A 15,139-nucleotide genomic window follows, 5' to 3' on the forward strand; every position below is an offset into this window, starting at 1 on the left:
CCTTCCCCCTCAGTCACAGAGATTCCCCCCTTCCCCCACAGTCACAGGGATTCCCCCCTTCCCACACAGTCACAGAGATTCCCCCCTTCCCCCACAGTCACAGAGATTCCCCCCTTCCCCCACAGTCACAGGGATTCCCCCCTTCCCAGACAGTCACAGAGATTCCCCCCTTCCCCCACAGTCACAGAGATTCCCCCCTTCCCCCACAGTCACAGAGATTCCCCCCTTCCCCCACAGTCACAGAGATTCCCCCCTTCCCCCACAGTCACAGAGATTCCCCCCTTCCCCCACAGTCACAGAGATTCCCCCCTTCCCCCACAGTCACAGAGATTCCCCCCTTCCCACACAGTCACAGAGATTCCCCCTTCCCACACAGTCACAGAGATTCCCCCTTCCCCCACAGTCACAGAGATTCCCCCCTTCCCCCACAGTCACAGAGATTCCCCCCTTCCCACACAGTCACAGAGATTCCCCCCTTCCCCCACAGTCACAGAGATTCCCCCCTTCCCCCACAGTCACAGAGATTCCCCCCTTCCCCCACAGTCACAGAGATTCCCCCCTTCCCCCACAGTCACAGAGATTCCACCCTTCCCCCACAGTCACAGAGATTCCCCCCTTCCCCCACAGTCACAGAGATTCCCCCCTTCCCCCACAGTCACAGAGATTCCCCCTTCCCCCACAGTCACAGAGATTCCCCCCTTCCCCCACAGTCACAGAGATTCCCCCCTTCCCCCCTTCCCCCACAGTCACAGAGATTCCCCCCTTCCCCCACAGTCACAGAGATTCCCCCCTTCCCCCACAGTCACAGAGATTCCCCCCTTCCCCCACAGTCACAGAGATTCCCCCTTCCCCCACAGTCACAGAGATTCCCCCCCTTCCCTCACAGTCACAGAGATTCCCCCCTTCCCCCACAGTCACAGAGATTCCCCCCTTCCCCCCTTCCCCCACAGTCACAGAGATTCCCCCCTTCCCCCACAGTCACAGAGATTCCCCCCTTCCCCCACAGTCACAGAGATTCCCCCCTTCCCCACAGTCACAGAGATTCCCCCCTTCCCCCCTTCCCCCACAGTCACAGAGATTCCCCCCTTCCCCCACAGTCACAGAGATTCCCCCCTTCCCCCACAGTCACAGAGATTCCCCCCTTCCCCCACAGTCACAGAGATTCCCCCCTTCCCCCACAGTCAGAGATTCCCCCCTTCCCCCACAGTCACAGGGATTCCCCCCTTCCCACACAGTCACAGAGATTCCCCCCTTCCCCCACAGTCACAGAGATTCCCCCCTTCCCACACAGTCACAGAGATTCCCCCCCTTCCCACACAGTCACAGAGATTCCCCCCTTCCCCCACAGTCACAGAGATTCCCCCCTTCCCACACAGTCACAGAGATTTCCCCCTTCCCACACAGTCACAGAGATTCCCCCCTTCCCCTACAGTCACAGAGATTCCCCCCTTCCCCTACAGTCACAGAGATTCCCCCCTTCCCCCACAGTCACAGAGATTCCCCCCTTCCCACACAGTCACAGAGATTCCCCCCTTCCCCCACAGTCACAGAGATTCCCCCCTTCCCCCACAGTCACAGAGATTCCCCCCTTCCCCCACAGTCACAGAGATTCCCCCCTTCCCCCACAGTCACAGAGATTCCCCCCTTCCCCCACAGTCACAGAGATTCCCCCCTTCCCCCACAGTCACAGAGATTCCCCCCTTCCCCCACAGTCACAGAGATTCCCCCCTTCCCCCACAGTCACAGAGATTCCCCCCTTCCCCCACAGTCACAGAGATTCCCCCCTTCCCCCACAGTCACAGAGATTCCCCCCTTCCCCCACAGTCACAGAGATTCCCCCCTTCCCCCACAGTCAGAGATTCCCCCCTTCCCCCCTTCCCCCACAGTCACAGAGATTCCCCCCTTCCCCCACAGTCACAGAGATTCCCCCCTTCCCCCACAGTCACAGAGATTCCCCCCTTCCCCCACAGTCACAGAGATTCCCCCTTCCCCCACAGTCACAGAGATTCCCCCCTTCCCCCACAGTCACAGAGATTCCCCCTTCCCCCCACAGTCACAGAGATTCCCCCCTTCCCCCCTTCTCCCACAGTCACAGAGATTCCCCCCTTCCCCCCTTCCCCCACAGTCACAGAGATTCCCCCCTTCCCCCTTCTCCCACAGTCACAGAGATTCCCCCCTTCCCACACAGTCACAGAGATTCCCCCCTTCCCCACAGTCACAGAGATTCCCCCCTTCCCACACAGTCACAGAGATTCCCCCCTTCCCCCACAGTCACAGAGATTCCCCCCTTCCCCCACAGTCACAGAGATTCCCCCCTTCCCCCACAGTCACAGAGATTCCCCCCTTCCCCCACAGTCACAGAGATTCCCCCCTTCCCCCACAGTCACAGAGATTCCCCCCTTCCCCCACGGTCACAGAGATTCCCCCCTTCCCCCACGGTCACAGAGATTCCCCCCTTCCCCCACGGTCACAGAGATTCCCCCCTTCCCCCACGGTCACAGAGATTCCCCCCTTCCCCACGGTCACAGAGATTCTCCCCTTCCCCCACGGTCACAGAGATTCCCCCCTTCCCCACGGTCACAGAGATTCCCCCCTTCCCCCACAGTCACAGAGATTCCCCCCTTCCCCCACAGTCACAGAGATTCCCCCCTTCCCCCACAGTCACAAAGATTCCCCCCTTCCCCCACAGTCACAGAGATTCCCCCCTTCCCCCACAGTCACAGAGATTCCCCCCTTCCCCCACAGTCACAGAGATTCCCCCCTTCCCCCACAGTCACAGAGATTCCCCCCTTCCCCCACAGTCACAGAGATTCCCCCCCTTCCCCCACGGTCACAGAGATTCCCCCCTTCCCCCACAGTCACAGAGATTCCCTCCTTCCCCACAGTCACAGAGATTCCCCCCTTCCCCCACAATCACAGAGATTCCCCCCTTCCCCCACAGTCACAGAGATTCCCCCCTTCCCCCACGGTCACAGATATTCCCCCCTTCCCCCACAGTCACAGAGATTCCCCCCCTTCCCCCACAGTCACAGAGATTCCCCCTTCCCCCACAGTCACAGAGATTCCCCCCTTCCCTCACAGTCACAGAGATTCCCCCCTTCCCACACGGTCACAGAGATTCCCCCCTTCCCCCACGGTCACAGAGATTCCCCCCTTCCCCCACAGTCACAGAGATTCCCCCCTTCCACCACAGTCACAGAGATTCCCCCCTTCCCTCACAGTCACAGAGATTCCCCCCTTCCCACACAGTCACAGAGATTCCCCCCTTCCCACACAGTCACAGAGATTCCCCCCTTCCCACACAGTCACAGAGATTCCCCCCTTCCCACACAGTCACAGAGATTCCCCCCTTCCCCCACAGTCACACAGATTCCCCCCTTCCCCCACAGTCACAGAGATTCCCCCCTTCCCACACAGTCACAGAGATTCCCCCCTTCCCCCCTTCCCCCACAGTCACAGGGATTCCCCCCGTCCCCCACAGTCACAGAGATTCCCCCCTTCCCCCCTTCCCCCACAGTCACAGAGATTCCCCCCTTCCCCCACAGTCACAGAGATTCCCCCCTTCCCCCCTTCCCACACAGTCACAGAGATTCCCCCCTTCCCCCACAGTCACAGAGATTCCCCCCTTCCCCCACAGTCACAGAGATTCCCCCCTTCCCCCACAGTCACAGAGATTCCCCCCTTCCCCCACAGTCACAGAGATTCCCCCCTTCCCCCACAGTCACAGGGATTCCCCCCTTCCCACACAGTCACAGAGATTCCCCCCTTCCCCCAGTCACAGAGATTCCCCCCTTCCCCCACAGTCAGAGATTCCCCCCTTCCCACACAGTCACAGAGATTCCCCCCTTCCCCCACAGTCAGAGATTCCCCCCTTCCCCCACAGTCACAGAGATTCCCCCTTCCCCCACAGTCACAGAGATTCCCCCCTTCCCACACAGTCACAGAGATTCCCCCCTTCCCACACAGTCACAGAGATTCCCCCCTTCCCACACAGTCACAGAGATTCCCCCCTTCCCCCACAGTCACAGAGATTCCCCCCTTCCCCCACAGTCACAGAGATTCCCCCCTTCCCCCACAGTCACAGAGATTCCCCCCTTCCCCCACAGTCACAGAGATTCCCCCCTTCCCCCACAGTCACAGAGATTCCCCCCTTCCCCCACAGTCACAGAGATTCCCCCCTTCCCCCACAGTCACAGAGATTCCCCCTTCCCCCACAGTCACAGAGATTCCCCCCTTCCCCCACAGTCACAGAGATTCCCCCCTTCCCCCACAGTCACAGAGATTCCCCCCTTCCCCCACAGTCACAGAGATTCCCCACTTCCCTCACAGTCACAGAGATTCCCCCCTTCCCCCACAGTCACAGAGATTCCCCCCTTCCCCCACAGTCACAGAGATTCCCCCCTTCCCCCTCAGTCACAGAGATTCCCCCCTTCCCCCACAGTCACAGGGATTCCCCCCTTCCCACACAGTCACAGAGATTCCCCCCTTCCCCCACAGTCACAGAGATTCCCCCCTTCCCCCACAGTCACAGGGATTCCCCCCTTCCCACACAGTCACAGAGATTCCCCCCTTCCCCCACAGTCACAGGGATTCCCCCCTTCCCAGACAGTCACAGAGATTCCCCCCTTCCCCCACAGTCACAGAGATTCCCCCCTTCCCCCACAGTTACAGAGATTCCCCCCTTCCCCCACAGTCACAGAGATTCCCCCCTTCCCCCACAGTCACAGAGATTCCCCCCTTCCCCCACAGTCACAGAGATTCCCCCCTTCCCACACAGTCACAGAGATTCCCCCTTCCCACACAGTCACAGAGATTCCCCCTTCCCCCACAGTCACAGAGATTCCCCCCTTCCCCCACAGTCACAGAGATTCCCCCCTTCCCACACAGTCACAGAGATTCCCCCCTTCCCCCACAGTCACAGAGATTCCCCCCTTCCCCCACAGTCACAGAGATTCCCCCCTTCCCCCACAGTCACAGAGATTCCCCCCTTCCCCCACAGTCACAGAGATTCCACCCTTCCCCCACAGTCACAGAGATTCCCCCCTTCCCCCACAGTCACAGAGATTCCCCCCTTCCCCCACAGTCACAGAGATTCCCCCTTCCCCCACAGTCACAGAGATTCCCCCCTTCCCCCACAGTCACAGAGATTCCCCCCTTCCCCCACAGTCACAGAGATTCCCCCCTTCCCCCACAGTCACAGAGATTCCCCCCTTCCCCCACAGTCACAGAGATTCCCCCCTTCCCCCACAGTCACAGAGATTCCCCCTTCCCCCACAGTCACAGAGATTCCCCCCTTCCCTCACAGTCACAGAGATTCCCCCCTTCCCCCACAGTCACAGAGATTCCCCCCTTCCCCCCTTCCCCCACAGTCACAGAGATTCCCCCCTTCCCCCACAGTCACAGAGATTCCCCCCTTCCCCCACAGTCACAGAGATTCCCCCCTTCCCCCACAGTCACAGAGATTCCCCCCTTCCCCCCTTCCCCCACAGTCACAGAGATTCCCCCCTTCCCCCACAGTCACAGAGATTCCCCCCTTCCCCCACAGTCACAGAGATTCCCCCCTTCCCCCACAGTCACAGAGATTCCCCCCTTCCCCCACAGTCAGAGATTCCCCCCTTCCCCCACAGTCACAGGGATTCCCCCCTTCCCACACAGTCACAGAGATTCCCCCCTTCCCCCACAGTCACAGAGATTCCCCCCTTCCCACACAGTCACAGAGATTCCCCCCTTCCCACACAGTCACAGAGATTCCCCCCTTCCCCCACAGTCACAGAGATTCCCCCCTTCCCACACAGTCACAGAGATTTCCCCCTTCCCACACAGTCACAGAGATTCCCCCTTCCCCCACAGTCACAGAGATTCCCCCCTTCCCCTACAGTCACAGAGATTCCCCCCTTCCCCCACAGTCACAGAGATTCCCCCCTTCCCACACAGTCACAGAGATTCCCCCCTTCCCCCACAGTCACAGAGATTCCCCCCTTCCCCCACAGTCACAGAGATTCCCCCCTTCCCCCACAGTCACAGAGATTCCCCCCTTCCCCCACAGTCACAGAGATTCCCCCCTTCCCCCACAGTCACAGAGATTCCCCCCTTCCCCCACAGTCACAGAGATTCCCCCCTTCCCCCACAGTCACAGAGATTCCCCCCTTCCCCCACAGTCACAGAGATTCCCCCCTTCCCCCACAGTCACAGAGATTCCCCCCTTCCCCCACAGTCACAGAGATTCCCCCCTTCCCCCACAGTCACAGAGATTCCCCCCTTCCCCCACAGTCACAGAGATTCCCCCCTTCCCCCACAGTCAGAGATTCCCCCCTTCCCCCCTTCCCCCACAGTCACAGAGATTCCCCCCTTCCCCCACAGTCACAGAGATTCCCCCCTTCCCCCACAGTCACAGAGATTCCCCCCTTCCCCCACAGTCACAGAGATTCCCCCCTTCCCCCACAGTCACAGAGATTCCCCCCTTCCCCCACAGTCACAGAGATTCCCCCCTTCCCCCACAGTCACAGAGATTCCCCCCTTCCCCCCTTCTCCCACAGTCACAGAGATTCCCCCCTTCCCCCCTTCCCCCACAGTCACAGAGATTCCCCCCTTCCCCCCTTCTCCCACAGTCACAGAGATTCCCCCCTTCCCACACAGTCACAGAGATTCCCCCCTTCCCCCACAGTCACAGAGATTCCCCCCTTCCCACACAGTCACAGAGATTCCCCCCTTCCCCCACAGTCACAGAGATTCCCCCCTTCCCCCACAGTCACAGAGATTCCCCCCTTCCCCCACAGTCACAGAGATTCCCCCCTTCCCCCACAGTCACAGAGATTCCCCCCTTCCCCCACAGTCACAGAGATTCCCCCCTTCCCCCACAGTCACAGAGATTCCCCCCTTCCCCCACAGTCACAGAGATTCCCCCCTTCCCCCACGGTCACAGAGATTCCCCCCTTCCCCCACAGTCACAGAGATTCCCCCCTTCCCCCACGGTCACAGAGATTCTCCCCTTCCCCCACGGTCACAGAGATTCCCCCCCTTCCCCCACGGTCACAGAGATTCCCCCCTTCCCCCACAGTCACAGAGATTCCCCCCTTCCCCCACAGTCACAGAGATTCCCCCCTTCCCCCACAGTCACAAAGATTCCCCCCTTCCCCCACAGTCACAGAGATTCCCCCCTTCCCCCACAGTCACAGAGATTCCCCCCTTCCCCCACAGTCACAGAGATTCCCCCCTTCCCCCACAGTCACAGAGATTCCCCCCTTCCCCCACAGTCACAGAGATTCCCCCCTTCCCCCACAGTCACAGAGATTCCCCCCTTCCCCCACAGTCACAGAGATTCCCCCCTTCCCCCACAGTCACAGAGATTCCCCCCTTCCCACACAGTCACAGAGATTCCCCCCTTCCCACACAGTCACAGAGATTCCCCCCTTCCCCCACAGTCACAGAGATTCCCCCCTTCCCCCACAGTCACAGAGATTCCCCCCTTCCCCCACAGTCACAGAGATTCCCCCCTTCCCCCACAGTCACAGAGATTCCCCCCTTCCCCCACAGTCACAGAGATTCCCCCCTTCCCCCACAGTCACAGAGATTCCCCCCTTCCCCCACAGTCACAGAGATTCCCCCCTTCCCCCACAGTCACAGAGATTCCCCCCTTCCCCCACAGTCACAGAGATTCCCCCCTTCCCCCACAGTCACAGAGATTCCCCCCTTCCCCCACGGTCACAGAGATTCCCCCCTTCCCCCACAGTCACAGAGATTCCCCCCTTCCCACACGGTCACAGGGATTCCCCCCTTCCCCCACGGTCACAGAGATTCCCCCCTTCCCACACAGTCACAGAGATTCCCCCCTTCCCCCACAGTCACAGAGATTCCCCCCTTCCCCCACAGTCACAGAGATTCCCCCCTTCCCCCACAGTCACAGAGATTCCCCCCTTCCCCCACAGTCACAGAGATTCCCCCCTTCCCCCACAGTCACAGAGATTCCCCCCTTCCCCCACAGTCACAGAGATTCCCCCCTTCCCCCACAGTCACAGAGATTCCCCCCTTCCCCCACAGTCACAGAGATTCCCCCCTTCCCCCACAGTCACAGAGATTCCCCCCTTCCCCCACAGTCACAGAGATTCCCCCCTTCCCCCACAGTCACAGAGATTCCCCCCTTCCCCCACAGTCACAGAGATTCCCCCCTTCCCCCACAGTCATAGAGATTCTCCCCTTCCCACACAGTCACAGAGATTCCCCCCTTCCCCCACAGTCAGAGATTCCCCCCTTCCCCCACAGTCACAGAGATTCCCCCCTTCCCCCACAGTCACAGAGATTCCCCCCTTCCCCCACAGTCACAGAGATTCCCCCCTTCCCACACAGTCAGAGATTCTCCCCTTCCCACACAGTCACAGAGATTCTCCCCTTCCCACACAGTCACAGAGATTCCCCCCTTCCCCCACAGTCACAGAGATTCCCCCCTTCCCCCACAGTCACAGAGATTCCCCCCTTCCCCCACAGTCACAGAGATTCCCCCCTTCCCCCACAGTCACAGAGATTCTCCCCTTCCCCCACAGTCACAGAGATTCCCCCCTTCCCCCACAGTCACAGAGATTCTCCCCTTCCCCCACAATCACAGAGATTCCCCCCTTCCCCCACAGTCACAGAGATTCTCCCCTTCCCCCACAGTCACAGAGATCCCCCCCTTCCCACACAGTCACAGAGATTCCCCTCCCCAAGTCCTTGTCACTGTTTTATTACCCTTCAAGTGTCTTCAAACACCCCTTCCTCACCATTTACAGTACAATTTTTTTTCCTTTTCTAATCTCTGTTTAAGTCATAGATTCCCGTGTAAATCAGTATTGCCGACCTGAAGAAGAGAAACTCTCGAAAGCTTGTCTTATTATATCACTTGTTAGTCCAAATAAAAAAGGTATCACCTAATACTGAAGTACTCATATATTCTGCACCGTATCGCTTATAGCAAATAAAGAATATTACTTGTGAGCACATTCACATGTATACGACAGGTCTGCAGCCCTGCCTTTCACCATTATCACCTAGCATACAGTGCTCCCACTGCAGCAAGGGATTCTGAGAAATGACATGCAAATGATCACATAGTGTCACATTTTTGCCTGAAATACATTTTTACATAGAACCCTTATAAAATAATGCTCGCTGTACACATAGTTTTCAAGCACAGCATGGTATTACATGATAAGCCACTCAAACCACTCACAGACAGCTGTGAGTCTCTAAATAAAAAAGGTATCACCTAATACTGAAGTACATACATACAAACATACATACTAAAATTCAGATCAATATTATAATATCTTCTCTATCAGTCTCCTGTATCCACTTACTGATATAGAGAACGTACATACATACATCTCTAATCTCCTGTATCCACTTACTGATATAGAGAACGTACATACATACATACATCTCTAATCTCCTGTATCCACTTACTGATATAGAGAACGTACGTACATACATACATCTCTAATCTCCTGTATCCACTTACTGATACAGTATAGAGAAAGCAGTGCTCAGTAAGGGTCTTTCCTCTCCCCCAGTATGTGTCCCTAACAGCTGTAACTTCGATATCCATGTACACAGATATGATAGAAGATTAAACAGGTGTTTTATTACAGATTAGTCATTCAGTTAATGAGTCTCCCAATTGTACCCCACTCATCACTTCACTCCCAGAAATCCCCCCACCTTTTACAGGAATGGGAAGAAGTCAAATCATACCTAAGTAATACTGACAGGAATCTTACATTTACATGTAATAGCCAGACCCAACATATGGAGTTTTTACATTTAGTCTTATTTATTGAGGACAACCACATACACACAAAACCCCACAACAGAAATGTGTCTGCAAATAACCATCTGCTGGCTTCCAGCCATCACGCCCCCCCCCCCCAGTCACAGAGATCCCCCCCCCCAGTCACAGAGATCCCCCCCCCAGTCACAGAGATCCCCCCCCCAGTCACAGAGATCCCCCCCAGCCATCACGATCCAAGGTGGATTAAACATATTCCGCAGGGACAGTTTCCTTAGAGTTAAAAGGAACCGCTCACAGCAGCACACACATTTATAGAACGAGCAGAAGAAATGAGAGACATTTCTAGAGAGGAATTACGAGAGAGGATGTGGGTGGGTGTGGCAGGACGGCTTTAGCAAAAGTAATAAATGTCGATAGGAAACAGTGACGTGAATGCAATACGAGAGCAAAGAAAGACAATCTGTCTCCAGACTCAACGCCATTCATCCCAAATCCCAATAACAGGGCTCCAATATTAAGAAGATTAGTCAAAAACATTGGCGCCTTTTACAGAAAGATGATCTTTTAAGTCACATTTTACCCAAACAGCCACAAATTATTATTAGAAAGGCCTCTAATGTTAAGCAGATGTTAGCACCAAGTTCTCCACTGGACAATCAGAATCTTAATGTTACTAGGACCAATTGGCTTAACCTGAAAGGATATTTTATTTGCTCACAATGTATAGGCTCCGACACAGCATTAAGGGAGAGAAATGTAAGTCCCAAGTTACGGGCAAAGAATATCAAATACAACCATTTATTCATTGTAAAAGTCACTGTGTGATTGACCTTCTTGAGTGTCCCATGTACAGTAAGTGATAATACGTGGGCAGAACCTGCAGGCAGCGCAGAAGAAGACGTGCTGAGCATGTATATAATACTAGCTGATATACCCGCCGTTGCCCGGGATGTAAATCCGTAATAGGTAGTATAAATAGGGAAACAATAGGATGACAATTTGGTGGAAAGGTTGTATAATGATGTTGAAAAGAAACATTGAAGAAAATGTAATACGATGTTGTTTAAAAATGGTTTATTGTAAACAAACCACAGTAAAATGTATATTTTGGTGACATAAGTGATGTAAAAATGTGAGGTGGGTGTGAGGTGGCGGGTGGGTAGTGAGTGCTGGCTGTGGGTGGGGGTCCCGCTTGGTTGTGAGCGGGTGTGAGGCGGCGGGTGTCTGGTGAGTGGGGGTGGTGGCTGGTCAGTGATGTCGGTGCGTAGGGGTGTGAGTGCGGCAGGTGTGTGTCGGGTGGGTGAGAGGCGGCAGGTGTCACCACCGGGTTCACCAAACTGCATGCGATTCTCTCGCTCTTCCACAGACAGACAGACAGACAGACAGACAGACAGACAGACAGACACACACACACACACACACACACACAGGAATTCAGTTCATATAAATATAGAAGTGGAAATAGCTAAAACAGGATGTGTGCCGATGCAGTCTGATTGCGACAAATCTAATACAGAGTGCTTTTCCTGGTAATGTACAGGTTAATAAAAGCTTCAATCAGACTTAGAACTTTGCAACTAATATTGACAGATTTATTATAAATCATTCTTCCTGGCAATGCACAGGTTATTAAGAATTTATATTAGTGTTAGGACCCTTGAGATGTGGTCTGCCTCGGAGGGGCTCAAGGGCTTACGACACTTTTGCCAAAGAGTTAAACTAAAAGACCATTTTATTCAAAAGATATCTATATAGATATTGTGACGATAGCTTCCACAGGCTTATTAATATTACACAAAAATAATTGGGTTTGAACTGAACGAGGCTTAAGATATAATAAATTGTATTTATTCCTTAGAATAAAGGTGAACACAACAGATAATACAGTAACAAACAAGAAGTACACTTACTTAAGGGTTGGGGAATGAGAAGTATGATGTAGCATTTCTTTCAGCAGTGAGGAAATCATTCAGGTGATATCAGGTAACCATATCAGCAAACGAAGACAAAGGATATATGGGTGGACAGCAGTTTATAAACCATTCTCCTTCTATTCTTAACCTTAAGCACAGGGGATTGGTTTACAATTACCTCCAGCCACTCACTAACGTGGGAAAGCATTCTGACCCATGCCCCCCTGCTAGTTGGCACATGCGCAGTAGAACTCTGGGGGTCTCATTTCTGAAGCCCCACATTTACGTCAGGAATGCCAGACAGTCTACCATTTGGAGTTCTGGCAGGAAAACCTTTGTTGAAAGGTGTTAACTGGAACACTTAAGACCTGCCCTGGTTTGGGCTTCGGATAAACAGTGAGGGTGATAAAACTCTTTGAACAGCACTTAAATCCTAGACATAGCGGCGTCCCCAGGGCCATCTGCTACCTTATGGCCCAAAAGAATCTCTTCTGGGTCTTTGTCCATACCTTAAGATACACTATTAAGCATAAAACATAAACGTATTAAAATATCCGGTTCCGTTAGGTTTAGCAGGTCCAAACTTCCCAGTTCGCATTGCCAGAACTGGGACACCATATGGTCCAAAAAGCGACTTGCTACGACCTAAGAAACCGGAGTTACACCAATGCACATTATATCATTTTAATACAAAAATCTCCATTGAAAAAGAAATCTCAGCTTTTCACTAAATCCCCATTGAAAACAACGGGCAGCTCCGCCATAGACTTTCAATGGTAAATCGCCGCCATTGAAGTCAATGGGGGTTTTCTGCCATTGAAGTCTATGGGAAAAGTCCCGAACTTCAAGGGGGTCCATACTCCGTCGGGTTGGTCCAACCGGGTCAAGGATGGTTCTGCAGCGATGCCGGAGCAGTGGCTACAGATACCCCAAACCCTGATCCGCTGAACCCTCCGGAACCGGAGATATGGATTCCTAAAATTCAGCATTTCTCACTTAGGGCCTCATGCAGAGAGCAGCGCAAAAAGTGAAAGCGGCATTAATTGGCGGATTCTGCCTTCAGAAAGGCAGAAACCGGCAAGTTTAAAAAAAAGCGCCATTTTTTTTTTTCCCCTTCAAATTCGCCGCGCGCCTGGAGAGTTTAAATTCTCTCCAGTTTTTTTCTCTGCCGTATGCAGAGAGCCGCGATCGCCATCTAGTGGCTGTTCGCGGCAAAAAAAATGGCGCGATTTTCAACATTTTCCCTCTCCACCAAGCAGCTGGCGCTCCGCGGCCGGTGGAGAGGGAAAAAAAAAAAAACGCGATTTTTCCCCAGTAGTTTCAACAGCGCTAATAGCGCTGGTTGAAACTCTCCATATGCAGAAAGGCAGTTTTCTGCCCTTTCTGCATATGGACATAAAAACTCTCCAAAAAAGGTAAAATTTTTCCCCCTCTCCAATTCTGCATAGCGCTGCTCTCTGCATGAGGCCCTTAGTCATTTTTCTGAGCCGTTTCTGCCGCCGCCGGCAAAGCCTATGGCGCGACCCGCTCTATCTGGTTCGACCCTTATCGGGGGTCCAGGATTCGGGGACCCGGTGGTGGTCGAGTGGGGGGACGCTTAGGAACTAGGGGCAAAAAGAATTTTATCCCTAGGTGCCCTAGAACAGTTTATTTCCCCGCTAATTGACGTTGAACTTGACCCAGTGATTTTAGCTCTTTTGAAGGACATTGTATCCGCTTTGCGGTTTGCGGTCTGGACGGCAGCCAACTAGGTTACCTCGAGGCATCTCCATTGAAGTCAATGAGCCCATTGACTTTCAATGGGAAACCGCCGCTCTCCCTCTCGGACGCCACCTGCTGGTCACTACAGGAAACAGGACGAAAACAGCACAAATTCCTATTGAAATGCATTGAGCCCTAATGGCGGCCAATGGGGACCTGCAAAATGGTGCCCGAAAAGGCGGGAAACTTACACAAAGAGCTATAATCATTAAAGAATTATTAACCCTTGTGCTCCCGGATGGATTCTATTGTGTGTGTGATGCAAACACTGAGTAACCAGACATTACAATGGAACAGGGGAAAATACATTTACATGTCATAACAAGGGTTACATCACATTTCTGGACCTCAGCCCAGTTAACCCCTTGTCTCCCTGGTGCGGTCAGGGGTGGCCAAATGGGGTGCAACCCCTTTAATACTGGGCCACCCCCTCTCTCCCTCTACACCTCCCCTTCTTAATGCGTGTCCTGTGGCCCACTGGCCCTGACGGGGAGTGGGGCACTGCTGGCACCATTAATGAATTCAGTCTCAGAGGGATAGTCCTGGCGTGAAAGTCCATCAGCATTGCTGTTTTCACTACCCTTTTTGTGCTGAATGGTGAATTCAAATTCTTGAAAAGCCAAGCTCCATCTCAGCAGTTTGGCATTTTCCCCTGATACCCTCTGTAGCCAGCTCAGGGGATTGTGGTCGGTAATGACCGTGAAAGCACTCCCATAGACATAGGGCTGGAGCTTTTTGAGTGCCCACACAATGGCCAAGCACTCCTTTTCAATGGTGGCATATGCCACCTCCCTGGGGAGCAGTTTGCGACTGAGATACACCACAGGGTGCTCTTTGCCGTCGTCCCCCACCTGGCTCAACACAGCCCCCACACCAAAGTCTGAGGCATCAGTCTGAATAAGAAAATGCTTGGTATAATCTGGGGCAGCCAGGATGGGGGCCTCAGCAAGCGCAGCTTTCAGTGCCTGGAAAGCAGTTTCACAGGCATGAGACCAGGTAATAAGCACAGGCAGTTGCTTCTTAGTCAGATCAGTCAGGGGTTTGGCCACGGCGCTGTACTGTGGGACAAATTTCCTGTAGTACCCTGCGGTGCCCAAAAAGGCCATGACCTGTTTCTTGGTTTTTGGAACAGGCCACTGAACTATGGCTTCTACCTTGGCTGGCTCTGGCTTGAGATGCCCTCCACCCACCCTGTGCCCTAAGTACAGGACTTCTGCCATACCTACCATACACTTAGTGGGTTTTAAGGTAAGCCCAGCCTCCCTGATTCTATCCAGCACCGCAGCTACATGTCCTATGTGGGATTCCCAGGAATTACTAAAGACAGCAATGTCATCTAAGTAAGCCCTGGCATAGCTCTGCATCCCTTCCAGTAACCTATTGACCAGGCGTTGGAAGGTAGCCGGGGCATTCTTCATCCCAAATGGCATCACCAAAAACTCATAGAGGCCACTTGGAGTGATGAATGCTGACTTCTCCCTAGCCTCCAGGGTCAGGGGAATCTGCCAGTAGCCTTTGCTCAGATCCATGGTGGTCAGATACTTTGCCCCCGCGAGTTCATCTAGTAACTCATCCATGCGGGGCATGGGGTAAGCATCTGACACCGTCCCAGCGTTGAGCAACCGGTAGTCCACACAAAACCGGGTGGTTTTGTCCTTCTTAGGCACTAGGACTACTGGACTTGCCCAAGGGCTCTGGGACGGAG

Source organism: Ascaphus truei, chromosome 15 (genome assembly GCF_040206685.1).
Source record: "Ascaphus truei isolate aAscTru1 chromosome 15, aAscTru1.hap1, whole genome shotgun sequence".
NCBI classification, from domain to species: domain Eukaryota; kingdom Metazoa; phylum Chordata; class Amphibia; order Anura; family Ascaphidae; genus Ascaphus; species Ascaphus truei.